At 49.2% G+C, this 18,075-nt stretch overlaps 1 protein-coding gene across 1 annotated transcript in view; it reads left to right on the plus strand.

Annotated features, from left to right (window-relative positions):
* The first annotated feature begins 1,094 nt into the window (after positions 1-1,094).
* The window catches only part of ZFHX3 (zinc finger homeobox 3), a 279,755-nt gene continuing 262,774 nt past the window's right edge, over positions 1,095-18,075 (plus strand). The window contains exon 1 of the mRNA XM_017539350.2: positions 1,095-1,590. The gene's annotated coding sequence lies outside the window, so the exon portion shown is untranslated. The remainder of the gene's footprint in view (positions 1,591-18,075) is intronic.

Raw genomic sequence — 18,075 nt, forward strand, 5'->3', positions numbered from 1 at the left:
TACTGCTCTTCGCCTCATGAGCTTGATTATATTTCTAACACTTGCACGGTTCATTATTGTGCCCGAGGAAAAGACTCTCCAGGCTGTAAGGCCAGCCTGGGTGGGTGGTTTTCAGAAAGGGTAAAAGCAGGTGCCTTTCTGTGCTGTGAGAATCGGGAGTAAATTCAGACTGAGGGTGGGATTCTGACAGGGAGGACAGAGGGCTTCCGGTGAGAGATTTCTGTAGGGCTGCCTTTGAGATCAGAATGGAAAAGGTGAACTTTGGGAGACAGAAAAGCGCCCAGCAATCGCTTTTACCAACTGGGGTGGCCGCTTTAAATCTTACCCTGGCGGTAGCTACTCCCTTGGAAAGGGCGCGATCTTTGCTATCTCTGCAGTGATGTGGCTTTATAAGGTGAGGCTAGGGAGCCTGGAGGTTTTAATTGCAGCTCCTTTTCTTCCCACTTCTTTTCGTCCTCTCTATCTAGTGGTCTCTTCTCCTCTTTCTCTGGCCTCAAAAACTATTCCTTAAACTCTCAACGGAGAGCAGGGGGATGTTTTTGTAAGTTTCTGCAACTGAAAAACAGAAGTGCTCTGTAAAGCAGTTAATAGGATGGGTGTGTATTTCCAATAAATTCCTGTCCACATTGGCTTCTGTCCCCACGCCGGAGTGGCCTGGCAGTGACGTGGACGGGGCCCAGGGAGCGATGGCTCCGGTTCGGAGGCCCCAGGCTCCTTTTAGTAGCGGAGGGCGCGTCCCTTTCTTCTCGCCAGATTCTAGGCCGGCCCCTGACCTTTGATGAGCGAGGGGTCAGCGCCTCCGGGAGGGCCCGGGCTTTGTTCCCGCCGGGGCTGGTTCCTGGGGCGGCGCAGGCCGAGCGGTGAGGGCTCTTGGCCCTAGGCGGGCGCGGGCACCCCCTGGCCTGCCCCAAGGCCCGCGCCCCGAGCGAGCGGAGCGAGCGCAGCCGAGCCCCCGGGCCCCGCGCGTCCCTGTGCGTCCCCGGGTCACTGCGGGCGGGCGGGCGGGCGCGGTCGCCGCCGAGCAACCCGGCCTGCGCCCGGCAGAACTGTAGATGTCAGGCTTTGCGCGGGGAGCCGAGCGGCAGCGGGGCTGTGAGTTTCAAATTAACCTTCCGCTTTGTTGCTGTGTAATGTGGATCCCCGAAGGCCCCCCGCCCCGCCCGCCCCCCTTTCCCGGGCGGTGCGCGCTGCAAACTGCGAGTTGGGCTTCATTTACATAAAGCGATTCCGGGCGGGCGGCGGCAGCAGAGGAGGAGGCGGCGGCGGCGGGCAGGCCGGGGACCCGGACTCGAGCGCCGCGCCCCGTGGGTGAATCCCCGCCGCGCCCCGGGGACCTCCCTGCGGGGACGGGCCGACCGCCAGCCCCACCACCACCATGAGCTTCCCTCCCCTGTCTCCGGGCCCCCTGCTCCTAACCAGAGCCATCTCGGAGTCCTGGGGCCAGCGGGAGGTGGGGAGAATGCCGCCGGGGGTGGGTAAGCTCGGGGCTCGGGTGCCACTGGAATTTCCCGTTGTTGCGCAACGCGGTGCGGCCCCCGGACCTGCGAGTGCCGCCTCCCTCCGGAGGTGCGCGGAGGCTTGGTGTGCCAGGTGAGTGCAGCCTCCCTCCGGGTCCGTGAAGCCGGCCTGGAGCCGGGCAGGTGCTGCGAGTCTTGGCCGAACTTCCCATTCTCTTGGGGCGTGTGGGGGAAGGGCAGGCTGGATGCACTTGAACTCCCAGACTCCAGTTGCAACCTTCCTAGGGTGCGAGCGCGCCTAAATTCTGTTGGGTGCACAGTAAAGCCCTCCCTTCCTCCTCCCTTCCGTTCCCTCTGTCCTCCCCTCCTTCCTCCTTAACTGAATCTGCTTTTGGATGAGTTCCTGCCTTCTGAATACTTGTGGTACTGGTGTCATTTAGAAGTTTGGGTGCCTCCGCCTAAAAATGCACACTTGTCAGCCCTGGAGAAGTCGCTGGTCAGTTTGAAACAATGTGAAGAATGCCCTTGCGGAGTAATTAAAGGGAGAATCAGAGTTTTGGAGCTGGAGGGCACCTTTGGAGATCATCTTGTCCACCCTCTAATTTTAGTTTTTTCGCACTCAGAAAAGACAGAGCATTTATTTCCTTGGGCGGGGGCGGGGTGGGGAGCTGATGCAAAGGAGAGAGTCAAGATTTTTATCCTGTTAAAGGAGGAGGAATGCCTATGTTTAGGTCAGTAGCAGAAAAACAATAACAAAAAGAAGCATTGTAGGCTTGGAGGGAAACGAACCTTCTGGAAAATGGTCTTTTCTGCAATGGACACACCTGTGTGACGTTAAGAGAAGGCCTGGAGGGTAAAGACGGTGGCTCAGGCATGGCTTGTGCTAAGAGGGAATTGCCTGGCACAGTGGTACCTCGTGTGCTAAACCGGCTTAGGTGAATCCAGGGGGATCTTCCCTCCCACCCACCCTCTACTTGTGTCATTTAACATGCCTGGGAGACTCCCTAAAAGCCACTGACAGAATAACCCCAGAGAGGATAGATGGCCCTGCCTGGGCGCAGAGGGAAGGCCTCTTTTCAGGCTGGGGCCTGCTTGTTGGAATGCATCAGGGCAAAGCCTTGAAGGTACATTGTGAGAAAGTTACACGTCATCTTATTTCTCTCCATGCTTTGAGATCCTCAGAGACAAGTCCCTAAATAAAGAGAGTATAATTTAAAGCTCACCCTAGCTGGGGAACCTGTTTCGTTGCCATCAGCAGCAGGTGTGAGTTTGTAGAGTTGGCCCCTTGAGTCGCCTCATTCCTAAATTCAGGAGGTGTCAAACCTTCATGTTCAGTTAATGGCTGTGGTTTCTGGCTAGGTTTCAAGGGAAACCCTGAAAATCACAAGTTCCAGGAGGCTGGGCTGGAGTAGGACGTGTGAGTGCTGTGGTGGGGACTTCCTTGGGTAGGGAAATACACACCTTCCAAGGTAACCTGATCGAGAAAGGCCCCAGCAAGGAATGTGAGCCTGCTCCTTGTTATCGGAACAGCCATTGGGAGCCTGAGATTCTGAATCTAGTTACTTCAGCATGAAAAACAATGAAGGCAAAGGTAAGGTGTGAGGAAAGTCAGAAGACCACGGTTCCAAATAATTGAAGGGTTTCAAGAATGGCGTCTTTGGAGAGAGGTACATACCTGGGTGTTTGCACACCTGCATTTGTGTTCATTCGGTTTCACAGAGACCCTGAAGGCACCCTTTCACAGAGTCTATAGCTGTGATGGCCAAAAGAAACTTTTTCTCTCCCCGTTGCCTAAATTACAGGACTAAGGAGATTGTCCGCGTGGCGTTTCCAGCATAGTTTTCAGAAAGCATGTAAAGTGCCTCTCAGAGTGGGCTGGGGTCACACTTGGCTCTTTTATTTAATTACACAAGTGTTATTTAACAACATGGAGCAGATGCAGAAGCAAGCTCTTTTACACTTTAAAAACAGCCTTTTCTCGGAATCACAAGGAATTAAGTGACTTGGAGACCTTCTGTCTTTATGACATGGGTCACTTCCCTCTCTCAACCCTTTTTTTTTGTTTGTTTGAAATGGCTGCACTTTCTATGAGATAGAGCTACTGTTTTCCCTTTCTTCTGTAAACAGTATTGATGGACAGGGAACTATTGAGAAACACTTGCTAACTATTCCAGAATGATGATGATAATAATAATAATAATCCATGCTGCTTCCCTAACCACCTGACACTTTATTTTGGTTCCTTTCCTTCCATTTTTTTGTTTGCACAAGTGAATATTAAGGGAGGGTAGAAAAGGCCCAAATAAAACGGCACTCTACGCAGGCCTTTGCCTGACTCTTCCCAACAGGACAGAGAAGTGCCTGCCTTCTTGCAGCTCTGAGGTTGAATTTCACTGCTGTGTCAACTCAGTGCCAACTGGACAGCCCAGTGGCAAGGAGCTAAAATAAGCGAGATTTCGGTTTTTATTATTCTGACTTTAAATGATGACTGCTAGACACTCCCAGGACTGGCCTGGCTCATCTTGGGTGACTCAAAGATGGTTCATTAGGGTACATCTGTAATTACAGACTGCTGGAAAAGTATTTTCTGGGGCTAGCGATGATTTGGCTTAGTTTGTTCATTTCTGGTCACAAGCAGCATCCAGGAAACATGTCCTCATTGTCACTGTGTGCTCTTTTTAGTGTATCTTTCAGGGGGTGGAGCTTTTTGTCTTCTTCCTACACAGTATCAGTAAGAGTCTGGAAATACTTGAGGGCCCAGAGCAGACCCTTACTTAAGAAATTACTTTTATTGCTAAGTTGTAACAGTGAGTGTCATCTTAAAAAGTAAATAAGTGACTAAGCAACATTTTATAAAAGTGTAGGGAACTGACTTAAAGGGGAAGAAAGTGAATTGTCTTTATAAAACTCTCCTTTTGGCTGGGCACAGTGGCACACACCTGTAATCCCAGCACTTTGGGAGGCTGAGGCGAGCGGATCACCTGAAATCAGGAGTTTGAGACCAGCCTGACCAACATGGTGAAACCCCATCTCTACTAAAAATACAAAATTAGCTGGGTGTGGTGGCGCATGCCTGTAATCCCAGCTACGCTACTTGGGAGGCTGAGGCAGGAGAATTGCTTGAACCCACGAGGCAGTGGTTGCAGTGAGCCGAGATCGCATCATTGCACTCCAGCCTGGGCAACAAGAGCAAAACTCCATCTCAAAACAACAATAACAACCACCACCACCACTACCCCACCACCTCACCTTTTAGGAGTAACTCACCTGCTTCTCAGCTCCGAGGATTTAGTCTTGATTTGCAGGTAGGCAGCAATGATTCTGGCCTGAAGAAACTTGTGTAAACTGCATCTCACTCTCAGCCCGCACTATGGAGCTAATGGACTGAAGATGCCTGTCAGTAACCTGAAGAAGTACAGTGTGTGCTGTGGTTTATACTTTCATTTGTTATTAAAATGATTGCTTGCTGTTAGCCTGGCCTATTTCTGTGATGTTTGGGCCTGTTGGCCTGTTCTGGTTCCCAAGGCTGGTGCAATTAACCAGGATGGGGGCGTTACTGTAAAAACACAACAGGAAGGCCGATTCCATTATAGTGAACTTCATAGGGGTATCCAAATGCTCTGGTATGAGAACTTGATGGTAATGGTTAATAATAGAAATCACAGCACAGCTCAGAACCACTGTCCTGTGCCTGAGTTAAAAACTGTGGTCAGGGGAAATGGGAACCTAGTTTTAATAGAATCCAGGCAAGGGAATTCCTTGGCAGGAGCTAGTTTAAATCATAAAGGGTGCCTGTTCTCTCCAAAGCACAGTGTCCTGTGTCCTTAGGACACTCAGATTGAGAAAGGAACACACAGAAGCTACGGTTGTGTCAAACTGCCGCAAGGGAGAGATCCAGGCAGAAATCTTGGCTCATTGGCGAGCCACTTTCAAAATCCAGATTAAAGAGAAGCACTACAAAATCAACAACTGTCAGATGGCTTTTCTCTATGATTTAAAGCTGACTGCTGGATTGATCTCTTTGAACATGTGCAAAGTGGCAGTTAGATGTTGGAGGGTTAGCTTCTTGGGGCTAATAGGGTAAATGACTCCTATATGGACAGAAACTGGGGACAGAGGTGTGGAGCAAAACTTAGTGCTGACTGGCAGTAGCAGTGGGCTAAAGCTTCAGAAATAGGGAAAGAACTGGAATGTTTCTGATTTTCATTCTTTGGGCCAGAGAACAGGTGGGTGAGGACCAGGCTGTGGTCTAGCAGTGACGGGTGTGTCTCTGCAGAGTTACTTGCCCAAGAAAGGTACCTTGGCTTTTAACATTTAAAGGTGATTTTTCTTTTCTTTGATGTTTCTGCCCTTCTATACCCTTCATTCATGGAGTTTCTTGCTTTTACAGGAATAAAGCCTCAACTAAAAACAGGGAGGGAGACATAGGAAGTTTGCGAGGTGGCAGATTCAGCCCTGTTTCAGAGCAAGACTTGTCTTTTGTTGGTTTTAACCCCAGACCGGGCCTCTTAGCAAAATGCTGGGCTTTATCTGCCTTTTGGGTGACAACCTCTCCCTGTCCACCAGAGGGTCACCACAGCAGTCTCATCAACACGAGGATTCCTGCCTGGGGGTTTTGATGTGTGCTTTTCCAGAGGGGCCTTAGCTGGCCTTCTTTGTCTTGATGGGGTTTAGGTGGTCGTGCTGTGCATTCTTTGAGCTTTGGTATTAACACATGTGCTGCCTCTAAGATTTTTCCATCCTTTTCCCTCCCTGGAGTGTCAGGTCTAAAGCTTCCAGTGAGGCGGGGAAAACATGTGTGTTGCCCTTCTACCCCTACTCTTGGGAGCGGGTGGTTTGAGATGAAGCCATTGAAACTCCCCTGCAAGGAAACTGGCCCACCTTGAGAAGAGGGGCTGGTGCTAGGGTGTCTCTCACTTTCTATTCTGCTTGATTTCTGGGAGGAAGCTGATCACAGAGGGCCTGAAAGGCTTTCTTAACTGGTGATGTTGAGTTGAATTTCAAGTGGGTCTTTTGGGACAGCAGTTAGGAATGTATGGAGCACCTTCAGTCATCTGCAGGGGGACCTGGACTGGAACTGGGAGAACTGGCTCCACTGGACTCTGAAAAGGCGGTGGAATTTTCATCTGCTGCTGACTTCACCCTCTGTCCCAAAAGTTAACTTGGCCACAAACCTTTGAACTGAGAGTGAGACCCCTATCTCCGTGCTTCTAGGGCAGGAGTCAGTGACTGCCTGTTCTCTGTATAGGGGAGAGGGTGTTACTGAATGAGTAGGGCTCAGGACTTGGGGCGATTTGGGGTGCTTAGGCATGGTTGGGGCTTTCACACTGGAAAGGTCATGTGTAGGCTTCTTGATGGGGGCTCTTTCAGGAAGGAGGAGGCAAAAGAACAGTCTGGCTTGTTTCTTGATTGTTCCTGACTCCATCCAGGAGCGTGACTGGAGAAAATTCCTGAGTGTATCGGTTGGGCCGGGTTTTGGATAAAGGTCCCCTATGTACATCTCTGTCATAGGCTCTGCATTCAGTATTAAAATTCCAGTTCAGAGGCTGTTGCCTGCCTGTCTTCTCATTTGAATCTCCTTAGTGGAGAGGCAGGAGGCAGATTAGCTGAGTGCAGAAAGACCAAGGGGCTTAATCTGAGAGTTGATCTCAGCCCTGCATCCCCCCCAAAAGTCATATAAGTGCCTGTTCAAATATGGAAGTCTGTCTCCCATCAGTTATCCAAATAGCGCTTTTCAAAAGCCTTTAAACTCCTGAAAGTCCGTAAAAAGTACATATGTGTAGACATGAGCCGAGCGGCTGCTGATGTGTCCAGTTCTGGAGCGGCCTGTTTTGGATGACTTCTCTCTTCTCAGCATCTTTGTCCTGTGGCAGTTGCTGGAGAACACACGTGTGCCTTTCTTCTCCACCTCCCAACTTTTCTGTTTTTTTCAACAGTTATTCTTAACTCCTCAAGAAACAATGCAAACCTCTTCCACCATTTCAGGCCCTGCTTCCTAAAATGCTCTTTGGCTCAAGGCTTTGGTTCTCGATGTGCATTTGGCTGGTTGGGGGAGTGGTTTCTGCTTCCCTTGTGATAGCTCTGCTGTTTCTCTGTGACCTATCTGCATCAAGGTTAAAGTGTCAGGTCAGCTTCTAGAAACTAGAAGGGGCTCATGGATTTCAGTGTGCATGGCAGGAAGTTGGTGTCACTACTCAGGTGATTGCTTTTAAATGCCATCTGTGTCCCGACAGAGTCTTGAATACTGTCCCCTTATTTTTATTTGATACATAATTGAGATGGGCATTGATGAAGACTTTCAGTCTGTGTACTTGACTGTATGAATGTGTGTTATATGGGCTCGTGTTGGTTGGTTTTTCATAAGATAGTATTTTACCCTCTTTAAAAATGTCGTTTAAGTAAAGAATGGCAGAAATGACAATAGTAGGGTCCCCTTACCCCTGCACACCCTTTTTTAATGGAGGAAGTCGAAGCTGGTTTTTCCTTCAGCAGATACAAAATCCTGAGGTTTATTTGGGGAAAGCAGAGAACGTTTATGACTTTTGGGAAAGGACTGTCAGTGTATTTTGCCCTTGCTGGTGAAACTATAAAAATTGTCCAGACAGTGGAAAAATGGGGTGACAGAGGAAATCCTGGTGCAGACTTCCAGATGTCTAACTGGAAGGAGGTGTGGTCTTCCTTGTTGGTGGAAGGTAGGAAATCATTACAGAATAAAACAGGGCAGGGCCTGGCTGAGGACCAGAGCGCTGCTTGTAAATCTTTTTCAAATGGGGACTCACAGTGAATGGGAGAAGCAAAGGGGAATCGAAAAAGCCCATTCTTTGGAAAGGTGGCCTCTGCTCTTTGCTGTGGGCCTTACACCCTCTGCTGAGGCCGTCCGTGGGAGGCCCGCGCTGTGCGACTTTGGACCAGTAATTTAACCTCCCTGGGCCTCACTTCTTTCATCTGTAAAATGGGCGTAATGTGTACCTTAAATTTGTAGTGGGAAGTAAATGAAATAGGAAGCAGGCCTTCAGGGCACTTTGAATACTGAATAGCCTCTCCAGATAGCAGCTCCCATCCCCACGCCCTTTTCATTTCTTTCCTGCTGCTGGCCTCTGCTACCTTTCCTTTCTTACCACCTTGGAAGAAATAAACTAAAAGGTCCAAAGCAATTCTTCTGTGCTTCTCCATGGGCTGGAAATAGAGCCAACTCCTTTTGACATCTTTGCAACCGTGTTCAGAGGTGAAAGGGTCTGAAATATATGCAGTGTCCCCTATCCTCCCCAGCCCTCCCTGTTTGTCCCTTCTCCCTAGGCTGGCAGGCAGCCCTCTAAGTGAGCAGCCCACTCAATGACCCACCTAGAGAGGCCTTCCTGGGCTGGCATGTATATGCTAATAGGCCTGACTTGTCCTGGCTTGTTTGTAGTGATTTGTGGAGGCATTTATATGCAAATACTATCAACTTGCAGAGTTAATTATCATGTGCCTCCCCCCTACCCGCTCCTGCTCGGCTTCCCAGCCTGGCTGGGCTGTTCTCATTCAGCACCACACTCTTTCTGTCTTGGCCTCGCTTGTCCGTTGCCCTGGCCCCTTAATGTACCTGCAGGCCCCATCACAGTGCCTTTGCCGCTCCGTTGCTTGTCATGGGAACCCAGGCCTAGCCTGTGTGGTCAGGTGTGGTGAACTGGGCATGCCAGTGACTCCCCCAGTTCAGACTCTCCATTAGAGGCATACCGTTGCTTGCAAGGAGAGCCTGCCTTATGTTGCTTCGAGTTATAAACCCCGTTTTTACCTACTACCCTGAAAAACAGCTGACCAGACATATTAGCCCTTGACACTCAATCCCCAGTCTGGCGACAAAGTGATATGATAATTTTAAAATTATTATTAGTTTTTTCATTTTCTCACATCGTTTATACTGCTCAAACTTAGGACCAGTTCTGAGCTCTGGAGAGAAACCATTTTGCAAAGGGATGTCCCCTCTGGCCTCCTGCCCCGGGGACATCTGGGTATTAAAAGTATGCTTGGGTTGTGCATGGTGGCTCACGTCTGTAATCTCAGTAGTTTGGGAGGCCAAGGCAGGAGGATTGCTTGAGCTCAGGAGTTCGAGACCAGCTTGGGCAACACGGTGAAACCCCATCTCTACTAAAAATTTAAAAATAAGAGATATGATTGAGTGGACCTCAGGCCGAGTCAGTTCCTAGTTGGGTATTGGCCCTGTTGGTGTTTGGGGACGATTCTTTGTTGGGGGAGAGGCCACCTTATGCATTGTAGGCCTTTAGTGTCCCTGGCATCTCCCCACTAGATGCCAGTAGCACCTTCTCCCCTTGAGGTGACAATCAAAAATGTTTCCAGGAATTGCCCACTGTCTCTCGGGGAGGCAAAATCGCCTCCAGTTGAGAACCCCTGAAATAGAGGTTACATTTACTTCTCCTGGTCTAAAACAATGGTAGGTTTCCCACCCCTGCCCCTATTTAGACGCCCTCTCTGCAGCCTAGGAGTGGAGCAGCCTCCGCCTTTGTGATTCTGCCTGATATCAGATGATGCTCTTTGCTGAATTTTACGCTGATCTTTTTGGCATTTAAAAATGAGGAAACTGGGCTTGGCGTGGTTGCTCAAGCCTGTAATCTCAGCACTTTGGGAGGCCAAGGCTGGTGGATTGCTTGAGCTCAGGGGTTTGAGACCTGTGTGGGCAACAGAGGGAGACCCTGTCTCTACAAACTTTTTTTAAAAAATTAATTGGGCTTGGTGGCATGCCGCTGTAGTCTCAGCTACTTTAAGAGGCTGAGGAGGAGGATCTCTTGAGCCCAGGGGTTTGAGGCCAGCCTTAGCAACATGGCAAGACCTCTTCTCTACAAAAAAATACAAAAATTAACCAGGCATGATGGTGCATGCCTGTACTCCTAGCTACTCAGGAGGCTGAGGTGGGTGGATTGCTTGAGCCCAGGAAGTAGAGGCTGCATCAAGCCGTGATTGCACTGTTGCACTCCAGCCTGGGCGACAGAGTGACATCCTGACCCAAAGTGACAATGATAATAGTAAAAAGGAAGAGTCTTTCCTGGTAGAGCATGATATTGTGCTAGCATCTGACGTGGTGACATGTTCACTTCTCGAGTGTTGTCCAAGAGAAAGAGTACAAGCTCGTATGTAATTGTACATTTTCTAGTAGCCATTCATAAAAAGTCAAAAGAAACAGGTGGAATTAAGTGTAAAGCAGATATTTTCAGCAACCCACAATTTCACCACGACCTTCTCGTCTCAGCGCTCAGGACTGGCCTCGTATCCAGTGCTCCGGAGCCACGTGTGGTCGTAGCCATCATATTGGATGGCTTAGTTCTCAGATGATTCTGGTCCTTTGCAGTCATGACGTCAGGTCATTTTCTACTGTAAGTGAGTCAGGGAGGAAGTTTTTTTCTTCTCTGTGTTTATTCTGTGAAAGGTAAGGCCTTGGCTGCACAGCTGCAGAGCTAAGAATCAGAGGACAAGGGGCCGGGTGTCTGATCTCTAGGGAAGCTCCCCCCGGTGTCCATGGGGGAGGCGCTCTAGACAGGATCCTGGACTGAGCCTGGAAGAGAGGGGGGTCAATATTCTGAGGGCTCAGTGGACTCTCACACCTCACAGACTAATGCTCCAGGTTAATTTTGTGTACAAGGGGATGAAAGTACACAGCTGTGCCTGGGAAGAGGGGAGGGACCGTCTGGGATGACCTTGTTTTGGAAAGTCTGAATGGAATACGTACTAATGGCCGAGATCTAAGACTGGTGATGTCTGTGTGTGTTTGACTGGGCTTAAAGATAAGGTGAAGAGTATTTTAAAAGTTAGTATGCAACTTCCCAGATAACCATATGCCTGGGGCCGTTTAACAATTTATGGCAAGCTGGTAGTCATGGCTGTGTGTTGGGCTCACTTAATCTTTTGAATCCTGGCTCTAGAGCTTCACTGGTGGGGCTCTGTTTATGTTTTTTGGTGGGTGGGGGGTGCAGGGGTTGATCAGGTTTTGCAGTGAAGCATGGCAGCACTTTATAATGCACAAAGGGCTGTTCATATTTCTGCTCCTGGGTACCTTGGCCTATGTCATTTTTTACTGTCCCTAATGATAACACATACCGGGGTGTTGCTTTCTAGAGTTTCCAGGAGCCTGAAGTGCAGACCCCGGCCTTGTACGGTGCCACAAGCCTGCCAGAGCCGTCAGCCCAGGAGGAGATGTGGAAGCCTTAATATAGCTCCAAGCCCCAGGTTTCTTTCATCTCTGAGGTCAGCTTTTTCCTGTTGCTTCTTGACTTACTGAAACTGTCGCCGGGCTGGGCAGCACACCCAGCAGACTTTCCTAGTAAACAGAACAGCTCTGGGTGGCAGGTTCCTTGCTTTTTCTAGTTGATAGATGAGCAGTGGGATCTCATGTCTCTACTCTCAGCCATTCCCTAAAAACTGCTTTAAGAGATGCAGAATTTGACAGTGACCATGGAATTTCATGGATGCATTTGAATAGCAACTGGATATCTGAATACCTCCTTACCCCAGTATTTCCAAGGAAGAACTTTACACTGAAAAAGACTCCTAAACTTTGTGTTTGGAAAATGTATGTCCTTGAGGTAGTGTAGACTCTGCTTTTAGTAATCGGGTTGTGACATTCTGGTGTATCTTAAATCTGGCATTCTTTCCTGTTTGTACTTTGACAAGTTATAGTTGATGGGGGGGGTTGGGCCAGGGTCTTTTATTTGGGCTACAGTGAGGATGAAATGGACAGTTCTTCTGAGTTTTGGATGTAACCTACAAAAATAACTTCTCTCACGAGAAATTGGCATAGGAAGTTTGCGGGTGCCTTTTTGGAGGGTGAGAGATGTGGTTTGACTTCTCTCCTACTCTTCGCTTCACCTATTCAGTAGGCCACTGCCATCTGCTTTCAAAATTTTATTTTTTCATTTTAAATCCTCAAAGACAAAGGGACCTGGAAGTTCAGACCTGTCCTGCCACATTCCTGAGTAATTTGGTTTTGATTAACCCAAGGAGAAAAGTTGGTTTCTCCTAGCGACCGACGGAGGGGATCAAAGCGCCAGGAGGGGCAGTTCCCCTAATACACGAAGTCCCTCTCCTCCCTCTCTCTGGCCGGCCCCTCTCCCCCTCCTCTGCCTCCTCCCTCTGCTTCCACCTCGCTCCTTCTCCCTGGGCCTTTTCAACCACCCCCTCTTTAGAAGCTGAGCAGGAGTTATTTCCACTTTCTGACTCTCACAGAAGTGGAAGTGTATCATAGAGCTTTGGATGGACAGACCAGGGAGAAATACACCCCCCACCCCGTCCCTTTCTTCCTAAACTCCTTTCCCCCAACAAAGCTGCAGAGCACATTCCTGTGCTAATCCGGCTGCTGGAGGAATGCAAATGGCTGTAATTGTGTGCCTCTGGACAGGCCTTCTGCATCTGTGCAGCTTTTCTTCTTTGAGGAGGTGGCTAAAAAGTTCATTTACATAGAGAAATGAGACTGGCCTTGTGATCCCTAGTGGCAGAATAGGGACTTCTTAATAGGAAAGGGGCCACATCTGTGCTGTCTGTACCTTCCTCCCCGAACCCTCCCCACTTGCAGTGCGTGCAAGTGTGTGTGTGTGTGTGTGTGTTTGGGTGCGCTGTGTGTGTGGGGGGGTTGGGCAGAAGGTGGACACCAGGCTCTTGCTGGGCATATTTCACAGAAGGGCAGTTAAAAGGGAGAAGTCTTCTATTGATGGTAAGGAATCAAGCTGGAGTATAATCAAGAAATCAAGACAAGCCTAATATTAGACAAGGCTCCTGAGTAGTCCTGGCATTAAACCACAATAAATGACATTATTGTTTTGTTTTTGATACAGGGTCTCGCTCTGTCTCCCAGGCTGGAGTCCAGTAGCATGATCTTGGCTCACTGCAACCTCTGCCTCCTCAGTTCAAGCGATCCTCCTGCCTCAGCCTCCCCAGTAGCTGGCATTACTGGCATGGGCCACCAGGCCTGGCTAATTTTTTTTTGGGTGTGTTTTTGTTAGAGATGGGATTTTGCCATATTGGCCAGGCTGGTCTCAAACACCTGGGCTCAAGTGATCCATCTGCCTTAGTCTCCCAAAGTGCTGGGATTACAGGTGTAAGCCACCACTGTGGGTCTCAGAAGTGATTTCATAAAATTTTGGAAGAGGCGTGCCACCCCTTAGTCTAGCTTCTGGATGCACATCTGACCCTGCCTTTTTTCTTAGTTTATACTTGAGTTTGGCAGTGAGTTATTGGATACTAAGACTGTTCAGCCCAATTAAAAGTATCACTTGGGAGCCAGTACATTGTAGCTTTAGGGAGATGTTCAAGACAGGCAAGAGAAGCCTGTCTCAGTCATATCTGAGAACACTTAGAATCCTGCCTGAAACTCAAGTTGCTCTAAAACAGCACCATCCAACAGAAACACAGTGTGAGCCACATAGGTAATTTTACATTTTGTGTTAGTCACATTTAACAATGAGAAACGGGTGGAATTAATTTTTGTAATATATTTTATTTAGCCCAGTATATGCAAAAGGTTATCATTTTAACAGCTAATCAATATTAAGAAAACTATTAACGAGATATTTTACATCCTTTCTTTTTTGTACCAAGTCTTTGGACTCCTGTGTGTATTATGCCTTCAGCACACCTCTATCCCAACAAGCCACTTGACAGAGGCTCGGTAGCGACAAGGGGTCTGTGGCTACCTAGTGGATGGATGGTGGAAGTCTGGCACAAAAGGATGCTGCCTTGGGCTCTTATGAGACATTCTGTTGATGGAGCCGAGTCAGCGTCACCCCTGTGACCAGCTGCTTGCATTTACTGGGGTCCAGGGGTGCAGGCTGAGTCTGCACATAGCGGGTTTGGTAAAAAATGCCTGGCTCCCCTGACATGCTCCTGAGATTGTTAAGAGATAGAAATGTGATGTCTGGGTGCTGGTGTTCTGTAAACTGCTTCCTGGCATGCAGGTGGGGGTGCTCACCTGCCTGTGAAAACCTTCCCAGAGGTGGAAGACCAGCAGAGGCAGCAAGGCGTGGGCCACCCCCTCAGGGGCAGCCCTGTTCTCATTCATTCCTTTGAGTGCTGGTGTGTTTATTAACAGCAGTCTTACTGCTTCGTGTGTGTTACTGAAATCACAGACAGGGCTACAGGAGCCTCTAGAAACCCTCCTTTCACCTTCACCGGGTGGGTTGCCAGTTTGTGACAGGAGGGAGACATGAATATAGAACCTTCTACCTGTAGGTAATTGATGCATTTCCTTGACTTCGCAGTCTTTTCTAGCACCACACACACAGGTTTCCAGGTTGGGTGGTCCAGGGGCTGTGAGGTGCCTTGCTTGGAAGGGACTTTCTTTTGGAGACTCTAATGCCCCCCACAATGAGAGCTGCAGGAGCTGCCTTAGTTGGCAAGGTCACCGATCCCAGCAAGAAACGCTTCTCTTCCTCTTCTCTTAGTGTTTATTTGGATTTCTGCTTTCTTGCCTTATCTTGATGCCATGAATGGAAACCTCCTTCCCTAGTCTAGGGTCAGTGGCGTCTCTTGTTGGAAGAGGAGAAATGGAGGGGCAGAGGGTGATATGGAAAATCAGAAACAGCCTTGCCCTTGAGAATCAGGGGCGTAATGGAGGCAAGAAGTCCCAGCCTAGACTTTTTTTTTTTTTTTTTAAGGCTGTTAACAGTTTTTCCTGTTCACCCTGGAAGTGACTTCTTTTCAAAGCTAGATGATTTCAGCCTTGCTACCATTACAGCTCTTCTCAGTGAAATAGCAAGGAGAACTGTCCACTGGCTTCTAGCAGAAAGAGCCACCGTGAAGTGTGCCCTAGAGAAGATGCTGCTTTCAGAGCAGCTGCCATGTCCTGGTGTCTTCTCCCCGTTGGTCTTAGCGTTCCTTGATCAATGCATGTGACAAGAACAGTTTTCCTTCACCATCACTGCAGAACACCCAGGCAGCCTCCTACAATTCGAGGGTCTCTAGGATGCTGGTGGGATTTGTGCCCCTGGTAAGCTGAGAAGTGGGTGTGGCTTTGGGTATGGCGGGAGGGAGGTATCAAATTCCTTTAACAGGCTGACCTCCTGGCAGGCAGGAACAAAACTGTGAAAGTGTGAGGTGGAAGGGGCCCCGGCGCTGGCCTCTGCTGGGGACAGAGCATCGCAGCTGTCTGACCCCGGGTGAAAAGTTCAAATCTGCATTTAAAAGGAGCCCCAGTACCCCCCACCCGCCGCCCGCCCCAGTCAAGTTGAAACTGTTCACGTTTTTAGAGGATATGATCAGGCCCTGTGCTGGGACACCAGGCAGCCCCTGCTTCACTACTGTTAAGACCCAGTGCTGGGCGGGGGTGCAGGGGGGTGGGGGTGGGGTGGCGGGGACGCTCAGCTAAGATGCAGTTCTTGAATAACAATAGTTGTTGAGGACGAACCCTTGGAGGTGCCCGGAAGGGAGGGGAAGTGTCTCCCTCAGTCAGACACTGGACATTTAACCCCTTTTTCTCCAGGCGCTTGGCAAGGTCTTTCCTCTTCTGTCCTCTCCAAGGCCACGGTGGGTTATGTTGGGGTGCTGGCAGGGCTCCAAGGGACTGGGGTGGGGGATAAGGAGGTGTCTGGCAGCTGAAGTCCTCTCTCTATGGAGGATGGTGGCGCTCAGGCCTGGAAGGGCTGCTCCCTTGTTGTGCGGGGTCAAGGAGGGCCCAGGGTTGGGGAGAAACTCAGGTTCCTTGGGATGAGACCCTTGCTTCTGTTTTCCATGCTGAGACGTGACAGCATCCATCTCCTTCCTTCCTCATCCTTCCCCTGCTGCCCCGCGCCCCTGGGGTCTGGCTGCAGCCCTGCCCTGAACCCCTCCACTGGGGCTCTGATTTGTTTACTCAGCATTAGGTGAATGTAAACAGTTCAACCTCTCACGTTTTAGATCCTTAGAGGATCTGAGTGTGAATACAAATGGGTATTAGGCCCCTGTGGTTCCAATGACTGTCCTCCACCCCCTCTTGTTGCTAACTAGCAGGTCTTTAACCTGCGGGGGAGGGGGGAGGAGGAGGAAGAGAAAGTCCTTTGCAAGCTTGAGGACTATGGGATGCCTCCTTTTTTTTGCTGTTCTTTTTTTAAATACTGAGCTTTAAAAAATGATGTTGGGAGACCCCCATCTGTAGGACTCAAAGTTGAAGAGCTCGGAAGAGGAAAGCTGCCTGCTCAGGGGAAGGCTAGTTACATTGATGTCTTTTTGGGGAGAAAGAGAAGTTTTCTAGGTTCTTGTTACTTTGTCACATGCACTCATGAATTCTGACTATGGCGTTGAAGTAATCCTTCAGCACTGGGCAGGTGGTCGAGTATTCTCTCTGGGTTTTTGTTGTTGTTCTTTCTGAATCTTCTTTTTAAAAAGGTAATTAGGAATGTACACTTTGGGGCCTTTACCTTGTATGAAGTGTGGTCACTAGGAAAGGGTCTTCGCGAGGTTTTTGTTTTTGCTTTGCTTTTGTTTGTGTTTTTTGAAACAGGTTCTCGCTTGGTCGCCCAGACTGGCGTGCAGTGGCACCGTCATGGTTCACTACAACCTCCACCTCCTGGGCTCAAGGGATCCTCCCACCTCAGTCCCCCAACCTGAGTAGCTCGGACTGCAGGCATGCATCACCACGTGTGGCTAAATTTTTAATTTTTTGTCGACACAGGATCTCCCTGTCTCTGGCCCCTCAAAGTGCTGCCGTTAGAGGCGTTAGGCACTGTGCCGAGATTATTTGGCCAGTTTTAACACATTCTCTTACTTTTCTCTCTAGTAGAATAGGACGCATTTTTTTTTTTTTTTCTTTAGAGGACCTCAGGAGCTCATAGAGTTTCGAGGCAACGCCAGGCCATTTACCCTCATAAGGTTCTAGAATGTGCATTCTATTGGGGTGCTGCCTTCCCTCTGAAATCTTAGTGCCCTCACTCCCACACTCCAGCTCCTCCCATTCTCTCCACACCCCTGCCCTTTCATTCCAGCAAGGGTCACAGTGGGCCCTCTTTTAGCCAAAGGGCCCTTGGTGAGCTGCAGAGGAAGGAGCAGAACCTCTCCCGCCCTGCATGCCCGCGTTCTGGTTCCTGCATTCAGGGCCCAGCTCGTTCTGTTTGCGTGGTGGCTCTGAGTCCAGTCACGCCATCATGGGGGCATTTTAATTAGCAGCGCCTTAGTCATTAGTGAGTTATTGTTTTTGTCTGGAAACACTTAAGTACTGTTTACTCGATGTCTCCATGAAATGCAAAACAGCAATTAAGCAGAAATTTGTTGTATGAGGCACGGACCAAAATGGATCATCAAAAGCAGGTTGTGGTTCCCCCAAACCAAGGAAAATCGCTTTTCCCTTAGGTCTCCTGATACCTGGAATGCTCCAGACCCTCTCTTTCTTCCCGGACCTGCCCCCTAGAGTTACTGGCTAGAAACACCTGGGAGCTTCGTGTCTTCCTGCGTGCTTCCTGACTTCCCCAGCATGAACATTTGGGTTTGGTGAAGTGAGAATGTTTACTTTCCCCTGCCCTCTGGACTTTTTTGTCGGCTACCTGGGATATTGCAAAATCTTTTCAAGCGAAGATGAATTATTTGTGAAAACATTTGTGATGATTTATAGAAGTTGAGTTCGTTTTCTTTATGCTTCTTGAGACTGAGTGCCATTGTTAGTGTGATA

This window comes from Cebus imitator, unplaced genomic scaffold (genome assembly GCF_001604975.1).
Source record: "Cebus imitator isolate Cc_AM_T3 unplaced genomic scaffold, Cebus_imitator-1.0 Scaffold118, whole genome shotgun sequence".
Classification (NCBI taxonomy): Eukaryota; Metazoa; Chordata; class Mammalia; order Primates; family Cebidae; genus Cebus; species Cebus imitator.